The following is a 24222-nucleotide window of genomic DNA, read 5'->3' as shown; positions in this document are numbered from 1 at the left end:
CAGTAAGATACCAACAACCTGTGTTAAAGTCTCCAAGATTATACATATTGCTCAGATCTGACTTATAGAGGAAGCCATATTAATGTATTGAGTAGATTACATTAAATTTGAAGCTTCTGAATAGATTTTAACAAATAATGAAAGGAGGAGCATTTAAAAACATCATAGAGCCAAATAAACACATCTTGCAACCATTTCAGCTTAACTTTAGAAAATTCTTTGTCATCCCTTTATTTATGTCAGAGAAGGATTTCAGTTGAAAATCACAGGTGCTGAGTCCACAGGTGCTGAATGAAAAGACAAAACAGATGTGTTTATCTTATACAGAACAGGGGTAACACAAATTGTAACAAACGCATCAAACCAAATGGGAGCAACAGAGATTGTCAAAATCAAGGTACCAACAAATTCAGGTTATAAATGCTAGATACAATGAATGGAACAATCTCCAAAGGGAACGAAGTGGGCATGCTGAAGGTACTCTGACCTGAACTAAGCAAGAGTAGTATTGTCCCAGAATAATCCTAATACAATCCAGTAGGTAACAATATTGAATAAATTAAAAAGATCAAAGAAAAACTAGTAAAGGAAACGACCACAACCATAGTCAGCAATATGACTCAAATCGAGAGGCAAGCCTTTGAAAAATCATTACCACCCTGGGAGTAATAATGATATCATTCTGTACCTCTTGCCAGCACGAACTTGTATTTCAAGTATGTGTTTGAAAAAACCTATACATTGTTTCCTTTTTAAATAGATTTTTAAAATCTAAAATTTTCGATACCAGGATAAAAAGGGTTTATATTATTACAGAGGGCCAAGGAGGCGATGTTCAGATCTGGATCCAGATACCTGCAGTTGTAGGGTTGGGTTGGGTTGGACTTCTGTTTTATACTGAACCAGAGCTATAGCTTCTGTCTCAACAGTGCCAAAAGCTCATGAGCTCATAGTCTCCTCAGATTTCAGAACCCACTGGCAGAAATCTTGAGAGATCATCTGTTCTGCATCCTCCTCACCTCAAATCCTGGAAGCTGGGAGGATGGGAGTTGTTTTTAGTCATTCTTCCTAGAGCAAGATTAGCTCCCATGAAACTTCTGGACTCCTAGGAAATCAGAAAAGAAAAGCCAAAGAAGTCCTAATGTAGACAGGGCTCCAGCAGCTTCCTGAATTGTTAACTCTATATTTATAAACCTAATAGGGTTGCTACTGGCACTAACACCAATTCAGCTGAACAAGTGGGAATATTTTTGTAATATTCCCCAGTGACGACAATGCTTACAGCTGCCACACCTAGGATCCTGCAAAGCTGCACGAGGCTCCAGAATCACAGGTTGAGTTTCAGTTTAGAGTAATTGTTAAATTTCAACTATTATTATAAGGTGCGGAGAAACTTGTAGTGCTCCTTGCATTCAGCAATAGTGTGTAGCTATACTGTAAAGTTTCTGAACCCACAACTATGACTCCGTCTGCTTCCATTTTTGTTCTGGAATGGCAAGTCGTTGCATCAGCGATGACATTCACCTGGAATTTTACTTATGGGGAGGAAATACCGAGCACGGTAGTTTGGACAAATTAAGTAATGTTCCTCTTAACAAATTGCCTTGTTTCAGTTTTTCAGTCGCTGAAATAATTAATCAATGTCAAATCAGGATAATTAGAAGTTAAAATGTAGTGTGCTCTTGATCATAGAAATATTATAAATGGCAACATTTTGATGAGGTTGGAGAATTCTCTCTAATTAAGCTTTTGGAAATGACTAATACATTATTTTAATGAAGCCTCATCAGAATAAAATGAACCGAAATTGTGACCGCTTGACATTCTCTGCTCTTCCAGATTGTGCCTCACATCATGTGGCTTGTGTGTTGTACTGAAACATACTGGTTTAGGACTGCTGTCTCCCTAGGAAACTCACAGAATGAGACGTCTTCCTCAGGACAGATATCTTAGTGAGCAACATTTTATAATAAAATAATAATAAATTGCATACAATAATACCTTCCATTCAAGGATGTCAAAGCTCATTATAAACATTCATTATTTAAGCCACACAACAACCCTGAGGTGCTCAGATACTTCGGTGGTCGGGGACCTTAAAAGAAAACTCTAGATAGATAGATATTATCTCAGTTTTACAAACAATAAACTGAAGCATGAAGAGATTAAGTAACTCAGTCAAGGTCACACAGCAAGTCACTGGCAGAATTGGGAATAGAACTCAGAATTTTGACTCTCAATCCATTTTAGCTATGAGACTCTACCTTGTTCCCAAGAGAGAGGTATAGTCCAATAAACCATGCACAGGCTTGGCACTCAGGAAGCCTTGAGTTCTAATCCTAGCTCTGAGAGAGGCTTCCACTATGATTTGGAACAAGTAGCCCAATTGCTCTGTCTCTGTTTCCCCAGCTTTAAGAAGTGGGGGCAGAGAATGATGATACCTACCATCACAGTGCTGTTGGGAGACATCTTCTTAGCATATGCACAACGTGCCTCAGTGTCACGTGACCAAGATTCATTACCAAATTTGGTCCTCTGGTTGGATCATGAGCTTCCTTGGCTTGGGCCGGGAGTGCGACATGAACACTGATCCATGCCCCCCTGTTGGGACACTTAATATTGTCAAAGCATTTGAAGATGAAAAGTGCTATATCAGTGCTTTTATTATATAAATCAAGAAAAACTCTCAGCACCATTTATTGCCTTTATTTATAGGGTAATAGTGCACAGGTTCAGGACTCTGGGCAACCATATATGAAAACATGGTCAGTGGTCCTAGGGAATTTACAACACAACAATGTTTTCTGATATCAGAGAAACTGATGCTGGATAACATTTTCAAAAGCGTTGAACTAGAGTTGTAAAGGTGTGTGAAAATTTTACCTGCTGTGCATTCATCTAATTGCTTTGTTTACTTCATGTTCTGATGTAAATTATAAAGGCACCTTCGGGGAACTCCTTATGGGAGATCATGTTTTTCATTGGTACTAATGGCCATGGCAGTAGAGAATTTACTTGCGATGAGCACAAAAGTGATGTTAGCAAGATCACAGTTTTTAAAATGACCATTTGTAGTGCGTGCAGGAACCCAGTCTGGAGTTACTGATTGCATGTAGGTTTTCTTGTTATAGACCCAGAGTATGATTTAAAAAAAAAATAAAAACAAGAGAAAGAGAGAGGGATATATCAGCAGACCAGAAATTGCAATGCAAGAGCTACAGAGCCTTTCATCTGTACATCATTTAATCTATTGCAGTTCAATACTGATGAAGGGTTCTGACTCCTGCCAGCTGGTGCCTGATGAGGTAGTTAGGTACCAGCAACAGGCCAGAGGGGGAAACACTTTCCTTGTTTCCTGGGCATCTCTGCAGCAGCAGCAGCTTCTTTCTATTACCTCAGCTCTGCCTTGTAGCTGCCAGTGTCCTTCCCATCCCCGTTACATAATGCATTCTCACTCACCTCATGCACAGACGTCAGACATTGTGGGAAATGCAATTCCCTGTCTCCCCCAAAGTAGGCTCCCTAAGGGAAGGAGATGGGACAGGGAGTTCATTTTTATTTATACAGGCAAGTGGGCTGCAATCCTACTTGCCAACCCTCTGATGTTGCTCTGATGACTTCTGCCACAGATTGTCATGAGAATAATGCCTCCAGCCACATCTCCAACCAGGAAGTGGAGAAAGAGCTACAAAGTTGCAGATTCGATCTGAGAAACACTCCAACTATTAAAATCATTTTTTATTGTAACAAATATGCCCTGGTTGGGGATTTTCTGTACCTTCTCTATCAACATTTGAATTTTGTGTTTTGGGGCAAGATCTACTCTCATTAATACTACTTACATCATATATACTGACTTTTATCTGTTCATCTCAAAGCACTTTATAAAAGATGGGTAAGCAATGCTATCCTCATTTTCCTCCCCTCTCCTAACTGACCCCACCCCGTCATCCACTCCCTCTCCCCAAAAATCAAGGAACTAATGTGTCATTTGCCACCATCACATTGTTCATTCTCCATGTTATATCCCTTTCCCCTATACTTTGTCTTGTCTGCTTATATCACAAGCTGTTTAGGGCAGAGACTATTATTCTGTTTATATAATGCCTGGCACAAGTTGGGCCCCATTTTTTGTTGGCCCCCTAAGTACTAACATAATAAACATGACTAATACTACTAATAATTTTACACATGGGGAAGCTGAGGAACACAGAGATTGTGGGTCTAATTGCCCCTCCCACAGGAAAATCTATGGGATATGACAAAGGGGATAGAATTTTCCTGGATGCAAGCCTTGCAGAGTTTTCTCCCAGTCATAATAAAAGGCAAGTGCAACACAAAGAGCGAGATTTGCCCATATAAACATTTAGAGTTTGTTTAGGTTAGAAAAAGAGGTTGAGGTTAGGCCAGGGTTACCTCATACCGTGTTAACTAACCTGGACCTTTACCTTAATGTAGACCCAGATTACTGCTTAGATTCCATATGGACCAGCTAAACCAAGGTAACCTGCACCTACACTACAGAAAAGACTGTGGTTAGGTCAGTGTTTGCTAACCTGGTTTAGCTAACCCCAGCTAAACCTGGACCTCTTTTCCTAATTTAGACAAATCCTTAGGAGCCCCTTTGATAAATGTATATTATATTATTTTTTTCTATGTGCTATACCGTGTTATCTAAGAAAATATACTGTGGGCTTTTGCCTTTGTTTCAGCCTCAGGCATGTGAACTGGAAATATGTGGGCTGTTTCTGTTTGAATCCATTACAGTATGGAACATTAGGTTTCATTTCATTGCAATCTGGAGGAGAAAAGGCTGCTTTTAAAAACAGATCTTCTCTAACAAATTACAATTAGCACAAAGGGAAACTTTTTTTTCATTGTGTCATTGACAGCATCATTCCATAGCCGAAGTAACTTGTATTCGGCTGTGTACTTGGGTGTGGAGGGGGCAGGTATTAATTTGCAAATTACATCATATGACAAAGAGAGACAAGTCCTCCAATAAAATTACACTGTAGTGAAGAATGTGACAGAACCAAAGATATTTGTATTATACTGACCAGAGCCAGAAACCCAGAATTTGCATATCATAAGTGTTATAATATTTTTTTTAAAAAGATAACTGGAGTATAATTCTTTTGAGAGGTCATATTAGCAAGATAACTCATGAGAGCTTAAGAAGAATCATGTGATGACACAGACTCCTTGAGATGTAACTACATTTTTCATTTTTGCCTTGGCAAAGATTTAAACACACACACACGAAATTGAACAAATGCTGCCCTCAGTTATACCCTGGGGTACACTATATTTAGAAAGTTTCAGATATTTTTATATCTTTTGACCTTTGTAATGCTACATCAATAACATCTTATTCATTAAAGAAACCAAATCAGTATATGGTGAGGGGCAGCACGGCCTGGCGGAAGGGGTTCTGGATTCAGAAGGTATGTCTACACTTATGGCAGGGTGTGGAGTACATACTTTGCATGTGCTCCTAGCATGGGTATAAATAGCAGTGTAACTGGTGAGGCACTGCTTAGGCAGGTATAGTACATACACGCAAGAACCCTGGGGTGTACACCCTCCTTGGCTCTCTTCGTGTCCAAGCAGTTTAATGTCCTGCTGCCAGAGCCAGCGGCAGCTCCAGGCACCAGCGCACCAAGCGCGTGCCTGGGGCGGTAAGCCATGGGGGGGGGGGGGCGCGGCCTGCCAGTCCCTGTGAGGGCGGCAGTCAGACTGCCTTCAGCGGCATGCCTGCGGGAGGTCCGCCGGTCCCATGGATTCGGCAGCAATTTGGCGGCGGGGACGCCGAAGCTGCAGGACCGGCGGACCTCCCGCAGGCATGCTGCCGAATCGGCATGACCAATGGACCGCCCGCAGGCGCACCACCAAAAGCCGCCTGACTGCCGTGCTTGGGGCAGCAAAACACATAGAGCCGCCCCTGGCCAGAGCCTTTCCCAGCTGCCTCCCCCGTCAGAGCCTTTCACTGATGCATGTAGTTTCACACCACTGTATGGACACAGTCTGCTTTTCACTGTGGTGTGTAGCTACACATACCGTACACACCTCCACAAGTGTAGACAAGGCCCCAGTCAGGAATGGAGACTATGTTCTTCTATTCCTGGCTCAGGCACTGATCTGTTACGTAACCATACGTCAGTCACGTCTTCGCTCTGTGTCTCCACATCACCTTCCACACTTTGTCTTGTCTCATTCAACAGTAAGATCTTGGAGGGAAGGATTGTCTCCGGTCATGCATATCTACAAAGCCTAGCACAATAGGGCCTCACTCTCCATGGGGATTTCTAATAATTATATTACAAAGTTCCCCCAAGTGTTACAGGGAAGATGGAGCCTCACATCCACCAGCAGTTGTTTTTCTACAGGATTCAAATGGTGCTGCCATTCCATAACTGTTAAAGAACACTGCTACAGCGGACTAATAAGGTTAACTATTTATACTATACTGTGATGAATACTGTCGTGGGTTGGGTTAAACCTCATTTGTACTCTTGGGTGTGATGCCAACCATCATTTCAGGTAGCTGTAGGAGACAGTTAAGCAGCTCCCATCTAAAAGAAAGGCATATGTGAGTCCACCTAGGAATTTGAACCAAGCGGGCAAGGTGCTTTTGCTGGGCATTTTTTGGGTAGCAGCGTGTGCATGAGTGAGAAGCAGGAGAGAAAGAGAAGCAGCCAGAAAGCCAAGCAGACAGTAATAGCAGGGCTGGTAACACAGCCTCAAGAGAAAGTTAAGGGAAGAAGCTCTTCGAGTGCTAATTTGTAAGTCAGGATTGGAACAGCAAGCAAAGATGCTGTTTCCTGCTATTTGATTCTTACTATGTTCAGGGAAACAGGACTTTAAATATAATCTTTGCAAATAAACAAGCAAATACCTCACTGTATAATTAATTTCTCCTCCTAACTGGAACAACCGACAACACTCCAAATTTGGCTAAATGCTCATGTCCAAATACTTAATAAGGGACAAGCCATACTATCAGTGTGTTTTTTTCAAAATGAGATGACCCAGTTTTACCAACTCTCACACGTCTATCACGAGTCTTGTGATATTTGGTGCTTTTCTTGACATCTCAGCTCCTGGAGTCCTGTGATCACATGAGAACCTCAGGTTTCAGAGTAGCAGCTGTGTTAGTCTGTATCTGCAAAAAGAACAGGAGTACTTGTGGCACCTTAGAGACTAACAAATTTAATTGAGCGTAAGCTTTCGTGGGCTAAAACCCACTTCATCAGATGCATGCAGTGGAAAATACAGTAGGAAGATATATATATTCACAGAGAACATGAAACAATGGGTGTTACCATACACACTATAACAAGAGTGATCAGTTAAGGTGAGCTATTACCAGCAGGAGAGAAAAAAACTTTTTGTAGTGGTAATCAAAATGGCCCATTTCCAGCAGTTGACAAGAAGGTGTGAGGAACAGTACGGGGGGGAATAAACGTGGGGAAATAGTCAAACTGGACAGTCTCTACATAAAAGAATAAATGGACACAAATCAGACGTCAAGAATTATAACATTCAAAAACCAGTTGTAGAACACTTCAATCTCCCTGGCCACTCGATTACAGACCTAAAAGTCGCAATATTACAACAAAAAAACTTCAAAAACAGACTCCAGCGAGAGACTGCTGAATTGGAATTAATTTGCAAACTGGACACCATTAAATTAAGCTTGAATAAAGACTGGGAGTGTATGGGTCATTACACAAAGTAAAACTATTTCCCCATGTTTATTTTTCCCCCTACTGTTCCTCACACCTTCTTATCAACTGCTGGAAATGGGCAATTTTGATTACCACTACAAAAAGTTTTTTTCCCTCTCCTGCTGGTAATAGCTCACCTTAATGATCACTCTTGTTATAGTGTGTATGGTAACATCTATTGTTTCATGTTCTCTGTGTATATATATATCTTCCTACTGTATTTTCCACTGCATGCATCCGATGAAGGGGGTTTTAGCCCACAAAAGCTTATGCTCAAATAAATTTGTTAGTCTCTAAGGTGCCACAAGTACTCCTGTTCTTTTTATGAGAAGCTCAGTTTTCATTGAAAAAATAAAGTTTTTAGCCCTCTTGGTCATGGAGAAAAGCTGAAAAATAGGGCTCAAAAATAAAAAGAATCCAACATTTATTGTTTTTTTAAATCTCATGATTGTTAAGCTAATATCATGGCATTTGAGGGCCTGATTGAAGATTTTTGAATGCCTGGGGCAGGCAATACTGGAAGTATATACACTGTGAAATGTATACTGCACACGTTACATTTGGCATTAATTTTGGCCCCTCAGAAAAACATTTTACAAATATCTTGCCACTTCCTTTCTCTTGATGGTACTAACACTTTCCTTTGCTTCTGTTGCGGATCTAGTGTATTTATAATTTTATATTATTTATAGGTGGGGTTTTTTAAACTCTTTGTGCGTTAACCTCTCTACTCACCAATCTTTTCACTCTTGATCTTGCACAGCAGGAGTACTAGGTTGCACACAATAGCACAAGGTGAAAAGTGGTGAGGAAATAGGGCCTGATGCAAAGCCCATGGGAATCACTGGGAGTCTTTCCATTGACTTCAGTGAGTTTGGATCAGGTCCAGAGAGCAGGGGAGCCCTGGAGTGATGAAAGCAATGCTGTATGGCTGTCAAGTTACTCACATCGAGTTGAAGGAGGAAAGCCTAAGAGGACAGCATGTAGCTAGTGCTTTATTAGTTTGACAGGGGTTGTGTTTTAACAGGTGGCTCCTCAAATATGCCTATTTATCTGTTCATACTAGGCCCCATTTTTACCCAGTGTGATTGCAAGTTAGAGAACTCGTACACTTAGGTAGGGTTGTGGGGGGAAAGTCTGGGGACTGTGACAAATATGACTTTCAATGGGAAGAAGTATGCTTCGAATGTAACCACGCTTGTGCCTACTTGTGTCCTCCACAAACATCACAGTGGAGCATGCAAGGTCAAACGCTTGGTATTTTGTCAATCTCCTTCTCCTCCTGCAGCTCACCAGTGCAGGTTTGTTCTCCACAGTATATTCTCCAGAGCTCTGTCTAGTCTAATTTTAAGAGCCTAATTTTTAAGTTTAGGCACAAACTCACATGCCTAATTTATGTGCACACTTTCAGGGGTGAATTAGCCATTCTCCTGCAGTGGATGTGCAATTTCCCTGCACATGATCTTTATTCATGCTTCTTTCCTACACTATCAGCCTTTTAGTCTGCTTTTGGGCATTCCAGAGGCCGATAGGCACGAGACCCAGGATTTGGTCAAGAACTGTGCTCAGTTACCCCTCTGTGAAATGGGGATAATAATACTTACCTTCTTCATATGTTAAGTGGTGAGCCTTGACTTGACATGTATGAAGTTCTTCAATATCCTTAGATGCCAATACTTGGTACTTCATCACGCCTTGCATTACAAACCTGTGCTTTTATTGCTATGGTTTCACTAGCCTCCAGAGGGCTACAACCTTTTGCTTCTGATATTTGTCCCATTTTCCTGTACCCCTCTGTTTCCTCCATTGATGGAACCAGTCAACCAGCCAAGACTAGACTTGACACTCCTATGGCAAAAAAAAAACAAAAAAAAAAGACAAACTTCCTTCCCTTATAAAAGTTCAGATCTTCTCTTTAAATCATAGAGGAGCAGTAAAAGGGCACAATTCCAGGTGTTTCTTTTAAATCCACTGCAGATCACCTTAAGAAAATTCCATTGACCTCTACCTTATGCAAAGGAACCAAAAGACACTGGGCCAGATCTTTGGCTAGAGTTGATTGGCCTTGCTCCACTGATATTTGCTTTGAAAAATGTACTTGCTTTCCAGGCCAACTCTCACCAAAGTTTCAGATCACTTCATATTTTTCCTATGTAACAAAGCAACTATTTCCACTCTCTTACAGGGAGAGGCGGGACCGACAAAACCCTCTTGAATAAGGACACATTAGTGAAACTGTGAAACAAAATATTTCGCCAAACTGATTAAGCAAACGGCATCTAATCCCTCTTCGCTTGTTAGGAATAGGCCCACCGCGGTGTATTTGCCTTTAGACTGGGAGCCTGGGGACTATGTTTTGCTACTCAGGCAACTTATCTGCATCATCAGAAAAGAAGTAAGGATAGCCCCGGAGACCTAATCTGAATGAAAAATACTGAGTCAGTTCCTTCAAGTCATGTCATGTGGTATTTGTCTTATTATAACAGAATGTGAATGTGAATGTGAAGACAGCCTGTATTTGACATTTAAAAAAGCGGGGGGGGGGGGGTTAAAATGAAAGAAGAGTGACTGAACACATTACTGCCTGTAACTAACTTTATAGAAATCACAGTTGGAAAAAACATGATTAGATCAGTCAGTGCTGGGTTGTCTCCTACAGAATATTTTGGAAAACTCCAAGGCAAGGGATTCCCATCATTTTCCCTGGAAACTTTAAAGAGAGCTGCTTCACCTATTTCACTCTCCACAGCACTCTCACCATGGGGTGAATGTGAGCCTTACTTGAAAATCATGTTTGGAGCTAAAATTGGCTTCTCTGATAACTTGACATTCGTGAGAGCAGCCCTAGGGGAATCAGAGCTCACACATCAATTTCCAGCCTGCTGTTTGAAGAGTCAACAAAAACAGATGATTTATTTTAAAATATCTTGAAGTCAAATTTCTCTGTAGCAACATTGAGGAGAATGTTAACTGTAAGCGCTTTCTCAATATTTAGAGAGAAACGTACAGCCTCCATAGTTCCCTTATACCGTATGTCTAAGTCTGTGTACACTACATTAGGCATAAGGCTTTGAAATTATTACTACTCTGAGTTCCTTTCGGTTTTCAATAAGTGCTTTTATGGAGGACAATTTAGAGAGATTTTGCTGCTGCAAATTACTAAAGGCTTCCAGTAAGAAAAGAGCTTTATCCTGATTGGATTGCCATCTGAGCTTGGGCTTTCCTATCCCCAGTTTTAGAGCAAGAATTAGAAAAAAAAATCATAATGGCTTATTTGAAAGACAGTGAGTGGCTGCATATATAGTCAGTCTTTTTATGGCATCAAGGTTAAATACAAGAATCCAGGTATGTTGTGGATGATTGCCCTCTAATTGCAATCCCCTTTAAACTACCCTCTACACACTTTCAAAGTGACACTGCATAAATCCAAAAGGAAATAAGTAGGATAAATGCTTTGACAAACAAAGTAGTAACACAGCCCTTTCAGCTCTAGGTTCCATCGGAATGGCTAAATCCCTACCACGTGTTTTCTTTGAATAGAAAATATGAGAAAAGCTGGTTCAAGGCTACAAGGAGTCACTTATTTGCTTTTAATTATCAGACTGATATCAGGAAATCAACCCAGGCAGCTAAATTCAACACTACTGACATCAGACAATGCACACAGAGACTAGATGAGCCCAGATAGAGAGTAAACCATGGCAAATGAGCAATTTAGCAAGACCAAGCAATCCTACTACAATGACATCAGTATCTAGGTCATGACTTATAACCCCACCTTTCAGGAAATATTAATAAGCCAAAAAGTGGCCCAGGTTCTGACCTATTAAAGGCAACGATGTTTTATTTCCTTTCTCCACTGAGATTTGGGGAGGGTGGGCTAAATAGCACGAAACTTAAGCCAATAATTTACTTAATGTATTAATCCGCTCCTTCACTCTGGCAGTGAAGTGGGTCAGACTCTGACTAACACTTTTCTGCAGCTTGGTTTGATGTAGCAGAGCACATGTCTTTCCACCCTTTAAAAAGAGCCTGAGACCTTCTGTCTTTGCTTAGAAAACTGTTTTCGCTCAAGGCTCTTCATGTCTTCCTGTCAATCAGTTAAGACTCAAACGTTGGATAGAAAGTAGGACAGAGATCCCCAAAGAGGAATAAAAAAAAAAAAATTACATCGAAAGCCTAAAAGTATATAGGGTCATTTTCCTTTTAGCATAAATGTTTTTGGCATAAGAACTCTGTTTTATGAGTCAGCATTCAGGACATAAATAATTTACAATAATAAAAAGTGAGATAAAGCCCAGCACTTTATAGATGTTTTAGTTACAGCTACTTCTTTTCACAGTGAAGAGAAATGGGCAAAGAGAGGTGAAATGATTTGCCCTTGGTCACAAAAACCAATCAATGATAGAACAAGGAATAGAACCCAAGTTTCCTGACTCCCAATCAGAGTCCTAGCCAATGGATCACACTACCTTTCTGTAGCATCATGTTTGTGTGGTGAAGATACATGTAGGTCCAAACTGAACAATGCTCCCTATGAAGAGAGACAGCTAAGAGGTATATAATTCCAGTAACACATACAAGTACGAGAGACCCCGCACCCCATCCCACTCTTTCCACCTAAAGAAATAATCACTTCCTAGAATGTCACAAAGGAAGAAACAGGCTTGTTGGCCCAAATTTCTCAACAGCATAAGCATGTGCATTTTCACTAAAGTCAACAGAGTTGAGGTTTGCTCTGACCAAGACTTTGGGACAACCAAAGAAAAGAATGCTTCCAGAAAATCCATCTCAGGGTTTATACAGCAACCAGTACGTACTGGGCCGGGACTTAAGAGCCTAATTCTGTTCTTCTTTGCCCTGCTTTTACACTATATAACTCCATTGATTCCCTTTGCTTTTACACTAGCATGAGCTCAGAACCTAGCCTAGGAAGTTTATATGGTGTGTGTGTTTGTGTGGCTCATAGCATTGAGTCTCAGTGTTTTAATTTAAGGATTTCCCAAAAGACTGGAACATGAACAACTGTGTTATATCAGTAGTGAATTCGGCCCCAGGTCTTTAAAATAGTAGCTCGTTGTGAAGGAAGTGTGGAAAATTAGTTAATCTGCACTGCAATAAATTATCAGAGACATTTTTTCTCCCTGAAGGCAAGTGCTGAGGGAGAGAATCATCATTTTAGACATGCACCCACTCAGTTTCGTTTTGGATTGAAAAGTTAAATAATAGTCTGATCTGAACTGCGCTCTGTGCAGATGTGTATTTTCCATCTCTTGGTGAATCTCCCACTGAAAACTAGGTCCCAGTCTCCCCCTATCCTGATGAAGGAATTTCTATACTTTCATTTTCAGGATTACTTTAAAGTAGGGCTATCGATTAATCACAGTTAACTCACGTGATTAACTCAAAAAAATTAATAGTGATTAATTGCAGTTTTAATCTCATTGTTAAACAATAGAATACCAGTTGAAATTTCTTAAACATTTTGGATGTTTTTCTACATTTTCATATATATTGTATTCTGTGTCGTAACTGAAATCACAGTGTATATAATTTTTATTGCAAATATTTACATTGTAAAAATTATAAACAAAAGAAATAGTATTTTTCAATTCACCTCGTACAAGTACTGTAGTGCAATTTCTGTCGTGAAAGTGCAATTTACAGATGTAGATTTTTTTTTGTTACATAACTGCACTCAAAAACAAAACAATGTAAAACTTCAGAGCCTACAAGTCCACTCAGTTCTACTTCTTGTTCAGCCAATCACTAAGACAGACACGTTTATTTATATTTACAGGAGATAATGCTGCCCTTTTCTTGTTTACAATGTCACCTGAAAATGAGAACAGTCATTTGCATGGCACTTTTGTAGCTGGCATTGCAAGGTATTTATATGACAGATATGCTAAACATTTGTATGCCCCTTCATGCTTTGGCCACCATTCAAGAGGACATGCTTCCATGCTGATGATGCTCATTAAAAAAAAATGCATTAATTAAATTTGTGACCGAACTCCTTGGAGGAGAATTGTATGTCCCCTGCTCTGTTTTACCTGAATTCTGCCATATATTTCATGTTATAACAGTGTCGGATGATGACCCAGCACATGATCATTTTAAGAACACTTTCACTGCAGATTTGACAAAATACAAAGAAGGTATCAATGTGAAATTCCCAAAGATAGCTAAAGCACTCGACCCAAGGTTTAAGAATCTGAAGTGCCTTTCAAAATCTGAGAGGGACAAGGTGTGGAGCATGCTTTCAGAAGTCTTAAAAGAGCAACACTACAAAACCCGAACCACCAAAAAGAAAACGAACCTTCTACTGGTGGCATCTGACTCAGATAATGAAAATGAACATGCGCCGGTCCGCACTGCTTTGGATCGTTATCGAGCGGAACCCATCATCAGCATGGACGCATGACCCCATGAATGGTGGTTGAAGCAGGAAGGAACATATGAATCTTTAGCGCATCTGGCACGTATATATCTTGTGACGCCGGCTACAACGGTGCCATGTGAACACCTGTTCTCACTTTCCGGTGACATTGTAAAGAAGACGTGGGCTGCATTATCTCCTGCAAAAGTAAACAAACTTGTTTGTCTGAGCAATTGGCTGACCAAGAAGTGGGAATGAGTGGACTTGCAGGCTCTAAAATTTTACATTGTTTTATTTTTGAATGCAGTTTTTTTTTTACATAATTCTACATTTGTAAGTTCAACTTTCATGATAAAGAGATTGCACTACAGTACTTGTGTTAGGGGATTAGAAAAATACTATTTCTTTTGTTTTTTTACAGTGCAAATACTTGTAATAAAAATAAATATAAAGTGAGCACTGTACACTTTGTATTCTGTGTTTTAATTGAAATCAATATTTGAAAATGTAGAAAACATCCAAAAATATTTATATAAGTGGTATTCTATTGTAACACCGCGATTAATCATGCAATTAATTTTTTTAATCGTGCGACTATCACAATAAATTTTTTCAAAAGCACAACTAATGGCAATTAATTTTTTTAATCGTTTGACAATCCTACTTTAAAGTCTTAATTTGTAATAAAAGGGCCAAGTGATCTACTCACAAACTGAAAATGAGACTGCTTCTGCCAGAGAAGTCTAACTAAGGAGCATAAAGATTAATCGAAGTTAAGAACAGGGAGCCAATTTGAGTGTGAGCAATCGCACATGTGGAATGTAGTCTAGTAGTTAGAGCACATACAATAGGGCCTTGGGCTCTATTCCTTGGTTTGCCATTGAATAACCCTGTGTGATCCTAAAGCATATCACAATCTTTCTGTTCCGGAGTTTCTCCATCTGTAAATTGGGGATAATCAACACCTTCCCACTTTTAGTTGACTAATGTTTGCAGAACACTTTGAGACCCATGGAGAAAAGCCTCATGTAAGTATGGAGTGATACATTTCCTTTCTAGATGTGGTTGGACTTAAACTCACTCTTTGATTGACTAATATATCATAAACCCTCCCTTGCAGCCGAAGCCATGAACGAAGAGAAGTTATGAGCTATACATTCCAACTCATCCACCCACCCACCCACCTCTCCTCCATCTGTTGGAGACAGAGGTTTTATTTCCTGCAAAAATGTTGTCTGGCTAAAAATGAGAGTGCTCTTTAAGGGAGGATCCCACACCCTCCTCCTTGCACACCCACTTTCCCAAGTGCCTAATTTTAATCACGACATCGCATTTGCTTCTTGCTTAATACACGTGTAAGAAAAAGGGGCCTACTGTAGATTCTATTAGATGATGAGTAAGGTCTGCTGGAAAATCTAGATGGCATTCATTACCATTCATCCTCCTTCCTTAGAGAGATGGAGAAGAGCAGGGGACAGCCCATAGCTCACAATTTTTTTCCTCCCCTTTTCCCCATCTCTTACAAGTAGTCCAGAATAGACAGAGGCTCAATGTTGCCAAATTTCGAGGTTTAATCACAAGTCTTGCAATACCTGGTGGGTTGTTTTTTTAAGTCTCAGCCCATGGAGGCAGGCAATTACTTGAGAATTTCAGTTTTACTTAAAAAAAAAAAAAAAAAAAAAAAAAGTTTCATTCCAACCCTCATGGCTGTGGAGAAAAGTTTAGAAAAATGAGACCTAAGTGTTACCCTAAAGACTCAAACAAGAAGGCAAATAAAAAGAACCTAACACGTGGGTTTTTTTTTTTAACTCATGATTTTTAATCCAAGGTCATGATTTTGGGGGCCCTCACTCAACTCATGATTTTTGAACCTTTAGGTTGAAATGACTAGGCCTGGGGAAACTTGCAGCCATTGGGGCAGTTTGCCCACCAGAAATAACTAAAACAGAACCACAAGAGTCTGACTCCAAACACTGTTCAGATCCAGATATGAAGCTTGTGTTTCAGAATCATCCTTAAAGGGGAAGGGAAGGCACAAAGCTAGTCAGAATAAAAGGAGACACAAAATGAAGGTGCACTACTGCTGAAAAAACTTCTAACTTCTCCCTCCCCTCTTGAGTGAAGAGACCTTCCAAAACATGGAGTTTTGTAAAATGTGGAGTTGTATCAATTTGACTAGTCCCTCATCCACTAGTCCCTCTTATCTCCCACAGTGGCTGTATTTATAATGCAGCCAAGACTCATGTTAGAAGAAACATTAATAACAGGTCTTTACCTAGAGAATTGCATTTTATTAGTCTATGTAGGAAGAAAAAAGTGGGAAACAAAACTCTAGCTCTGATTAATGGACAAGGGAAGTGGTGTTTTTCCCTCAGGAAAACTGTTGTTTTTGTTAACTCGTATTTAAATCAAACTATTTGACAAACAAGTGGGAGAATGTACTCCCCGGACTGACCTCTCTTCAACCTAGATTAAATGGGCTCTGCTTGTCTCTCTGCTGCTGTGCCAGGACTGTGGGGATTGGCATTCCTTTTCCTCCACCAGTCAGAAGGTACAACTTATGTTATACACCAAAGCTTACTACTAGTGGGAATTCAGTATGCTCTACAGCTTTGGAAGTATTTTCTGTTGGGCGAGTAGAAGGCCAACTCTGGAGCTAGGGTCACGTCTGAGCTGGCTCTGATATTTGTACAGAGAGAGGCACAATCCAAATAGTTTGTATGGGGGGCAAATGTCAGGATGCAGAAAAGCCCTTTTTGTTAAAGAATAAACTTCCACTCTTTCAATCTGAGGGCTAAGAGTTCCCAACCCATGTCTCTGGGTTCTCCAAGGGGGCTCCCCTGCAAAACAGGAAAGAGTTACTATTTCTAAGCTAAAACACACACACACACACACACACACACACACACACACACACACACACACACACACACACACACACACAAAACGCCTCTCCCCACCCCCAAAAAAGAACTTACAAAAAATAAAAAGCAACTTTTGACAAAAGCAGCAAATGGGGGTGGGCACAAAAAAAATCTTTTTTTACCCTCTTCATATCACCTTTAAGAACATTTAACTGTTTTTAGTTCCCAAAGCTAAGAATATCTCACAAAGAACATACAATATCTTCTTCCCCATTACAGCAAGACTCCTACAGAACACATCTTATGAATTGCTGCTACGAATTCCCTGGGTTTGTGGGGATGACGCCTGTTATGTAACCTTGTCACCCACTCCACACTTTTATTCTGGTTTTTAAATGTAAAACACTTCCTGTATGCAAGCTAGCAACAAGGTGCCAGCAATCTGGGGACCCAGCATGTTGGGAAATTCCTTCCTATTATCCTGTATTTAATCTTGTGGCTATCATCTTGAACAGCAGAGACAGATCCAGAGTGACAGGGTCAAAATAAACTAATAAGATTTGCCCAGGGAAGTTATTTACAGAAACAGGCCGAGTGGCTGAAAGGTTAAGTCTTTTTCTTCACTTATGAATTCACTTCTGCTTTGTTCCCTCAGTTCCTTATGCAGGCTTCCAGCCAAGGGATTCTGGTAATTACTCAAGAGTGGATCTTTCTGAAATGTCACTATGTTTTATCCTGGAACCGTGGAAAACAGATTCCATTCTGAATGAATCACTCACACAAGCAGTTAAATGTTTTGTCTTTGCATGGTAAACACAATACAAGTCAATATAATCTTGCAGCTAACATACCATGTTGATTTGTGCACAAATGCTTTAGTTTTCAGTTGCATGGCACCAACCATCCTGGAATTTCAACGTCTTCATAAAAATTGAGTTTCACCCTCTCCTCTGAAGTCAGTATTCATATCTTCCTTTTATGGAAAGGAAGAGAAAGTTACATGCAGGAGAGGTAGCAAGGCCTAGTAGCTAGAGCACTGGACTGGGAGTTAGTAGAGTTGGGTTCTATTCCTGGCTCTGCCAGTAACTCGCGGGCAAATAGCTTCCCCCCTCCGTGTCGCTTGCACTGGCTTACTTGTCTATTTAGATTGTAAACTCTTTGGGACAATATGTGTTTGGACAGGTACGTGACACTGGGTGGGCCTTCTAGGCACTATTATTAATATGTTACCTAAACTGACAAAGTGAATCAGGAACAAAACTCCCCTTCTTCCTCTGAAGTCCTGCTACCTAGACCCTAGCTCTAATCACATGCCCACAATCCCGCCCACTTAAAAGCACAGAGATGTGCTTGAGAAACTACATTTCTCAAATGCGGCCACCAGGGCTACATGAGGCCACCAGGGGCTTTTCATGCAGCCATGACCGTCTCCTGGGCGGTCACAGGGATGGGGGGAAAAGCATCGACCCCTTCCACTCCCTCCTTGTTGCTCTTAGATGCACTGCCCTGCATTGCCTCTGGAGAGAGGTGGGGCACAACGCTGCAGGAACAAGGTGAGTTCTTAACCCATCTTGGGGGTTTGGGCGGCAGGCTCCAGTGGCAAGACGTCAGGAGGAGTCATGTGCCCCCCCCCCAGCTCCAACTAGGGTTGCCAACTTTCTAATCACACAAAACCGAACATCCTCGCCCCGCCCCTTCCCTGAGGCCCCTGTCCCTGACCCACCCCCTCCCTGAGGCCCCAGCCCCCACTCACTACATTCCCCCTCCCTTGGTGGCTCGCTCTCCCCCACCCTCACTCACTTTCACTGGGCTGTGGCAGGGGTTTGGGGTGCAGGAGGGGGTGAGAGCTGTAACTGGGGGTGCAGGCTCTAGGGTGGGGCCAGAAATGAGGGGGCTCCAGGTTTGGGGAGGCTTGGGGCTGGGGCAGGGGATTGGGGTGCAGGCTTACCTTGGCCAGCTCCCGGTCAGTGGCGAAGCAGGACTAAGGCAGGCTGCTTGCCTGTCCTGGCACCGCACTGTGCCCCAGAAGCGGTCAGCAGCTCCGGCACCTAGGCAGGGGTCCAGGAGGCTCTGCACAGACTCACTATCTGAAGTAGAAGAAAAAAGGATTTTGATTAATGACTTCTGAATTGCCTGCAGAATAGAACAGAATCTTGTTGAGCAGAAGAAATGTTAGCCTGTTGCATTATAGGTGTGCATTTCAGAGGGATTTTCTTTCATAGTTCTCTTTCTCTCTATTTTTAGGAAAATAGCCAAATTTTAAATGGCTTGATATTTTGTATGCATGTTCACATTCCATCTCGATCTGACTTTCTTTAATGGTGAAAAATATACCTAGCATTGACGTTCAGAAAAAAATCCCCAACATAGGCCAAGTGACCAATTCGTGAAGAGAAGATGCTGAGTTGAGCATCCATGTCACAACCTCAGGAGAGACCTATTTATCAATGATATAAAGGGAATTATATGAATTTACTTTTTGAAGGTTTAATAAAAGCTAGTCATTGATACTAATTAACCTTTTATTTTCTTGTCATATAGTCTTGGGGCTAATCCAGTTCCCTTTAAGAGTTTGGTTTAGAAACTGTCTGTAGACAGTCAGTTAAATTAGTGCACAAACAGATTGAGGCCTGGTCTACACTAAAAAGTTAGGTCAACCAGCTATGTAGCTCAGGCATATGAAAAATCCACACAGGGCTGGCCCACAATATTTTGGCACTTGAGGCAGGGAGCTTAAATGACGCCCCCATGTCCCCTTGCTTTGGCCAAAACTTTGAAAGGTCTCAATTCTGCCTTCTTCCTGTTCTACTCCTCTCATGGTACTGCTCTGCTACCTACTCCAATAAAGGAGAACTAACAACTTAAAATGCCTTGTTCAAAAATTTTAAGTAACACTTAACTTTCAAACGCCTGAACAGCAAATGTAACTTTTCTTGTCTGCATAGTAAACACTGGCATTTTTATCTGTTTGAATAATCAAAGTGGTGCTTTCTGAGCCTTCTTGGTTGCAAAGATTTGAACTGCTTCCTGAAGGTCCACAGTCTGGGCCAGCTCATGCTCTATTGAGATGGTTGCAAGGCCGACCAGCCTCTCCTGTGTCATTGTGGAGCGTAGATGTCTTTTTATTAACTTCAGCTTGGAGAAGCTGCGTTCTCCACTGGCAACTGTTGCAGGAAGTGTTAGAAGTATGCGCAGAGCAACAAAAGCATCTGGAAAGAGGGCTGTCATCTTATTTTTGCACAAATATTCCAGAACAGCCTTTGGAGTTGATCCTGCTGAAATGTATCTTGAAAGGGCTTTCAGTTCATCACCTAAATCACTCGCATCAATATCGTGCATGTCATCATGTGTCAATACTGTCTCTAGTGCCCTGCGTTGAGGTGTAGGTCTTCTTCAGGTACAGTGAGGAGTTTAGGAATATCGTACAACATCCCAAATATACTGCTGCATTCCCTGAGCAGCATGAAACATTCTTCAACTGACTGTATTGCACAATCTAGCACCTGGTTAAAGAATATAATTTTGAATTGTTGTTTGGGGTCTCTTATGGGATTATCCCATGTCTCATAATCAAAATGTCGTCTTCTTCGGTGACTCTTGTATTCTTGAATGGGTGGGAAAATAGCTTCAGTGTGAAGTTCCTCTGCCAACTTCTGTGCACTCTTCAGAACGTTTTGAAATCCCTCATCTGACCGATAAGACTGCAGGTATGTCTTTGCTTTGTCCAGTTGTTCCATTGCTCCAGATATATCAAGGTCAACACCTTGGAGTCTCTTGCTTACAACATTTATTTCAAACAGTATCTCATGCCACAACACTAAACCACACAGAAATTGGAAGTTATGTATGTTTCTGGTGATTCCATTTCCTTCTGCCATTGTTCTCCCACAAACACTTCCCGTCATAGCATTATCCTCCATAATGGCAACTATGGCATCATCTATCTTCCCAATTTTGGTGTTTGATAGGATTTATCGCCTTCACTCGACTTTCCCATCATGTGGCACTCAATGGTTTCAGTGTCAGAGGGGATCTTTCTAAATGTTGCTTCAAAATTTGCCATCGATGAGTTGATGCAGAGAAAAATGCATAGATGCTTTGAATTACATTAAAAAATTCAGCAGCCTCATTAGAAGCTGCTGCTGCATCACTGACCACCAAGTTCAATGAATGAGAACTGCATGGGACAAAAAAAGCTTGAGGGTTTAACTCTCGGATCCGTGTCTCCACTCCTCTGTTCTTTCCTCTCATGTTGGCACCATTATCATAGCCCTGACCTCTCACGTCAGCTATCGCAATTCCCGTATCTTCCAGCTTTTTAAGATGTATATTTGTCATACCACCTCTGTAGTATCATCAATGTCAATAAATTCTAGAAAATGCTCTCTGACAGTCACCATTGCAGGGACATTTTCACTAGGTTCTGTTGTTACAAAACGCACCATTAAAGTCATGTGTTCCGTATGGCTGATGCCAGGTGTGCAGTCCAGAATAACAAAGTAATATCTTGCTGATTTCAGATCTGCCACAATCTTCTGTTTGACTTTTGTTGCCAGTAACTGTATGATCTCATTTTGAATTGTTTTTCCAAGGTAGTTGTGTGTGTACATTTCTTGGGTGATGACTCTTCTTAGATGCTCCTGGAGTACAGCATCAAACTCAGCCATCAGCACCACAATTTTAAGGAAGTTTCCATTGTTTGGCACATACAGCTGATCTGAAGTGCCATGCAGTGCTAGGTTTTGGGTAGCAGGCATTCTCACAATGGCAATGAGTCTTTTCAGAACATTTTGCCAGTAAAGAGACTCTGATGCAATCTTCTCTTGATGCTGATCATCTATGGTGGCCTTTAACCTTAGTCTCATCTCAAGCTCTTTCCACTTAGGGAATGCTCTCTGGTGATTTGCTGCCTTCTCATGGCATGCCAGATTTCTAGCCAGATTTTTCTAGTCCTTTGTTCCTGTAGAACCCAATGGGGATGGAACAATAGACTGGAAGAGTTTGCAACAAAAACAGTATGCAGCGTCCGAAACCCCACTTCTCCTCCAGCATTTATAATAGTATTAAATATTTCTAAAAGTGTGTTTTGAATTTATGGGGGGGAGGGGTTGATGGCACTCAGAGACTTGCTGTGTGAAAGAGGTCACCAATACAAAAGTTTGAGAAAAAGCAGTTACCTTTTCCGTAACTGATGTTCTTCGAGATGTGTTGCTCATGTCTATTCCAGAGTAAAAAGAAGAACAGGAGTACTTGTGGCACCTTATGTGTGTATATATATCTCCTCAATATATGTTCCATTCTATATGCATCCGAAGAAGTGGGCTGTAGTCCACGAAAGCTTATGCTCTAATAAATTTGTTAGTCTCTAAGGTGCCACAAGTACTCCTGTTCTTCTTTTTGCGGATACAGACTAACACGGCTGTTACTCTGAAACCTATTCCAGAGTAGGCGTGCATACTTGCCACGTGCACTGGTGCCGGAAGTTTTTCCCCGAGCAGTACCTGTGCGGGGAGGGGTGGAAAGCACCCCCTGCGACCCCTGGAGTGGCCTCTGCCTGGTGCGGTATAAGGGGAGCTGCGCGCTCCCCCCACCCTCAGTTCCTTCTTGCCAGACAACTCCGACAGAGGGGAAGGAGGATGGGATGTGGAACAGACATGAGCAACACATCTCGAAGAACACCAGTTACCAAAAAGGTAACTGTTTTTTCTTCTTTGAGTGATTGCTCATGTGTATTCAACAGTAGGTGATTCCAAGCTATATCTGTTGGAGATGGGTAGGAGTTCACAAGTTCCCAGGATGGAGGACGGCCCTGCCGAATCCAGCGTCATCTCTGGTTTGGGAGACGAGGTGAATGTGTAAACCGAGGACCACATGGCAGCCCTACAAATGTCCTGGATGGGGATGTGGGCCAAGAAGGCAGCCAACGAGACCTGCGCCCGGGTCGAGTGTGCACTCACACTGGGCGGCGGGGGAACGCCCACCAGCTCATAACAGGACTGGAAGTGATCCAGTTGGAAAGCCTCTGGGTGGAAATCGGCTGGCCCCTCGCACGCTTAGCCGAGGCGACAAACAGTTGCGAGGACTTTCTGAATGGCTTAGTCCGTTCGAGGTAGAAAGCCAAAGCCCACCGCATGTCGAGCGTGTGGAGGTGGCGTTCCTCACTGGATGTGAGAGACTTGGGGCAGAGGACCGGTAGAAAAATGTCCTGACTCATGTGGTATGTGGAGACCTTAGGAAGGAACATGAGGTGTGGGCGGAGCTAGACCTTGTCCTTGTGAAAAAACGTGTTCTAGGGTTTGGAGGTCAGGGCCCTGAGCTCCGAGACTCGTCTAGCTGACATGATAGCAACCAGAAATGCCACCTTCCACAGAAGATGAGACTAGGAGCAAGTGGCCAACGGCTCAAATGGGGGCCCCATGAGACGAGCTAAGACCAGGTTTAAGTCTCACTGTGGATCTGGGGGTCTAAAGTACGGGAAGAGGTGTTCCAGACCTTTAAGGAACCGGCCAGTCATAGCGTGAGAGAACATTTTGTGTCCTTGGATTGGCAGATGGAAGGCTGATACGGCCGCCATGTGCACCTTGACCGATGAGGGCACCAGGCCCTCGGCCCTCAGGTGGAGGAGGTCATCAAGGACAAGCTGGATGGGACGGACACTGGGGAGACACCCTGGTTCGTTGCCCACCTAGAGAATCATGACCACTTAGCCAAATAAGCGCAGCGAGTGGAGGGCCATCTACTTTCAAGGAGAATGCGCTGAACCTGTTCCGAGCACGCCCTCTCTTCTCCCCCTAACCATTGAGCAGCCACGCCGTGAGATGGAGTGCCGCCAGGTTGGGGTGGAGGAGGCGGCCCTGATCCTGTGAGAGCAGGTCCGGGCGGAGCGGTAACTGCCATGGCGGAGCTACCGCCAGGCTCATGAGGGTCCCGTACCAGTACTGCCTGGGCAATTAGGAGGACCCAGGCCTTGTCCAACTTTATCTTTTCCAGGACCCTGCTGATTAGAGGGAATGGGGGAAAGGCGTAGAGGAGCCTGCCTGACCAGGATAGGAGAAAGTCATCACAGATAGCGCCCCTTCCCACACACCCCCTGGAGCAGAACCGGGGCATTGCCAGTTCTGTCGAGACGCGAACAGGTCCACCTGGAGAGTTCCCCCGCCTTTGGAAGAGCCAGTGGGCCACTTCCGGGTGGAGGGACCACTCATGTTGTGAGGCAAAGTCCCTGCTTAGGCGATCGGCCCTCTCG

At 42.2% G+C, this 24222-nt stretch overlaps 1 long non-coding RNA gene across 2 annotated transcripts; it reads right to left on the bottom strand.

Moving 5' to 3' along the window:
* Positions 1-63: 63 nt before the first annotated feature.
* LOC128832061 (uncharacterized) lies at positions 64-19124 on the bottom strand. 2 transcript variants are annotated; one of them, XR_008443884.1, is made up of 4 exons: positions 18925-19124; positions 17828-17949; positions 1020-1105; positions 64-287 (listed from the first exon to the last, which is right to left on the bottom strand). It is a non-coding gene; the product is annotated as an uncharacterized LOC128832061 (long non-coding RNA). The 2 variants fall into 2 exon arrangements; XR_008443885.1 differs by lacking the exons at positions 17828-17949; positions 18925-19124 and adding exons at positions 2446-2601; positions 3460-4523.
* Positions 19125-24222: the final 5098 nt, after the last annotated feature.

The sequence above is a fragment of the Malaclemys terrapin genome, chromosome 2 (genome assembly GCF_027887155.1).
Source record: "Malaclemys terrapin pileata isolate rMalTer1 chromosome 2, rMalTer1.hap1, whole genome shotgun sequence".
NCBI classification, from domain to species: Eukaryota; Metazoa; Chordata; order Testudines; family Emydidae; genus Malaclemys; species Malaclemys terrapin.
This window is presented reverse-complemented; position numbering and strand designations above follow the sequence as displayed.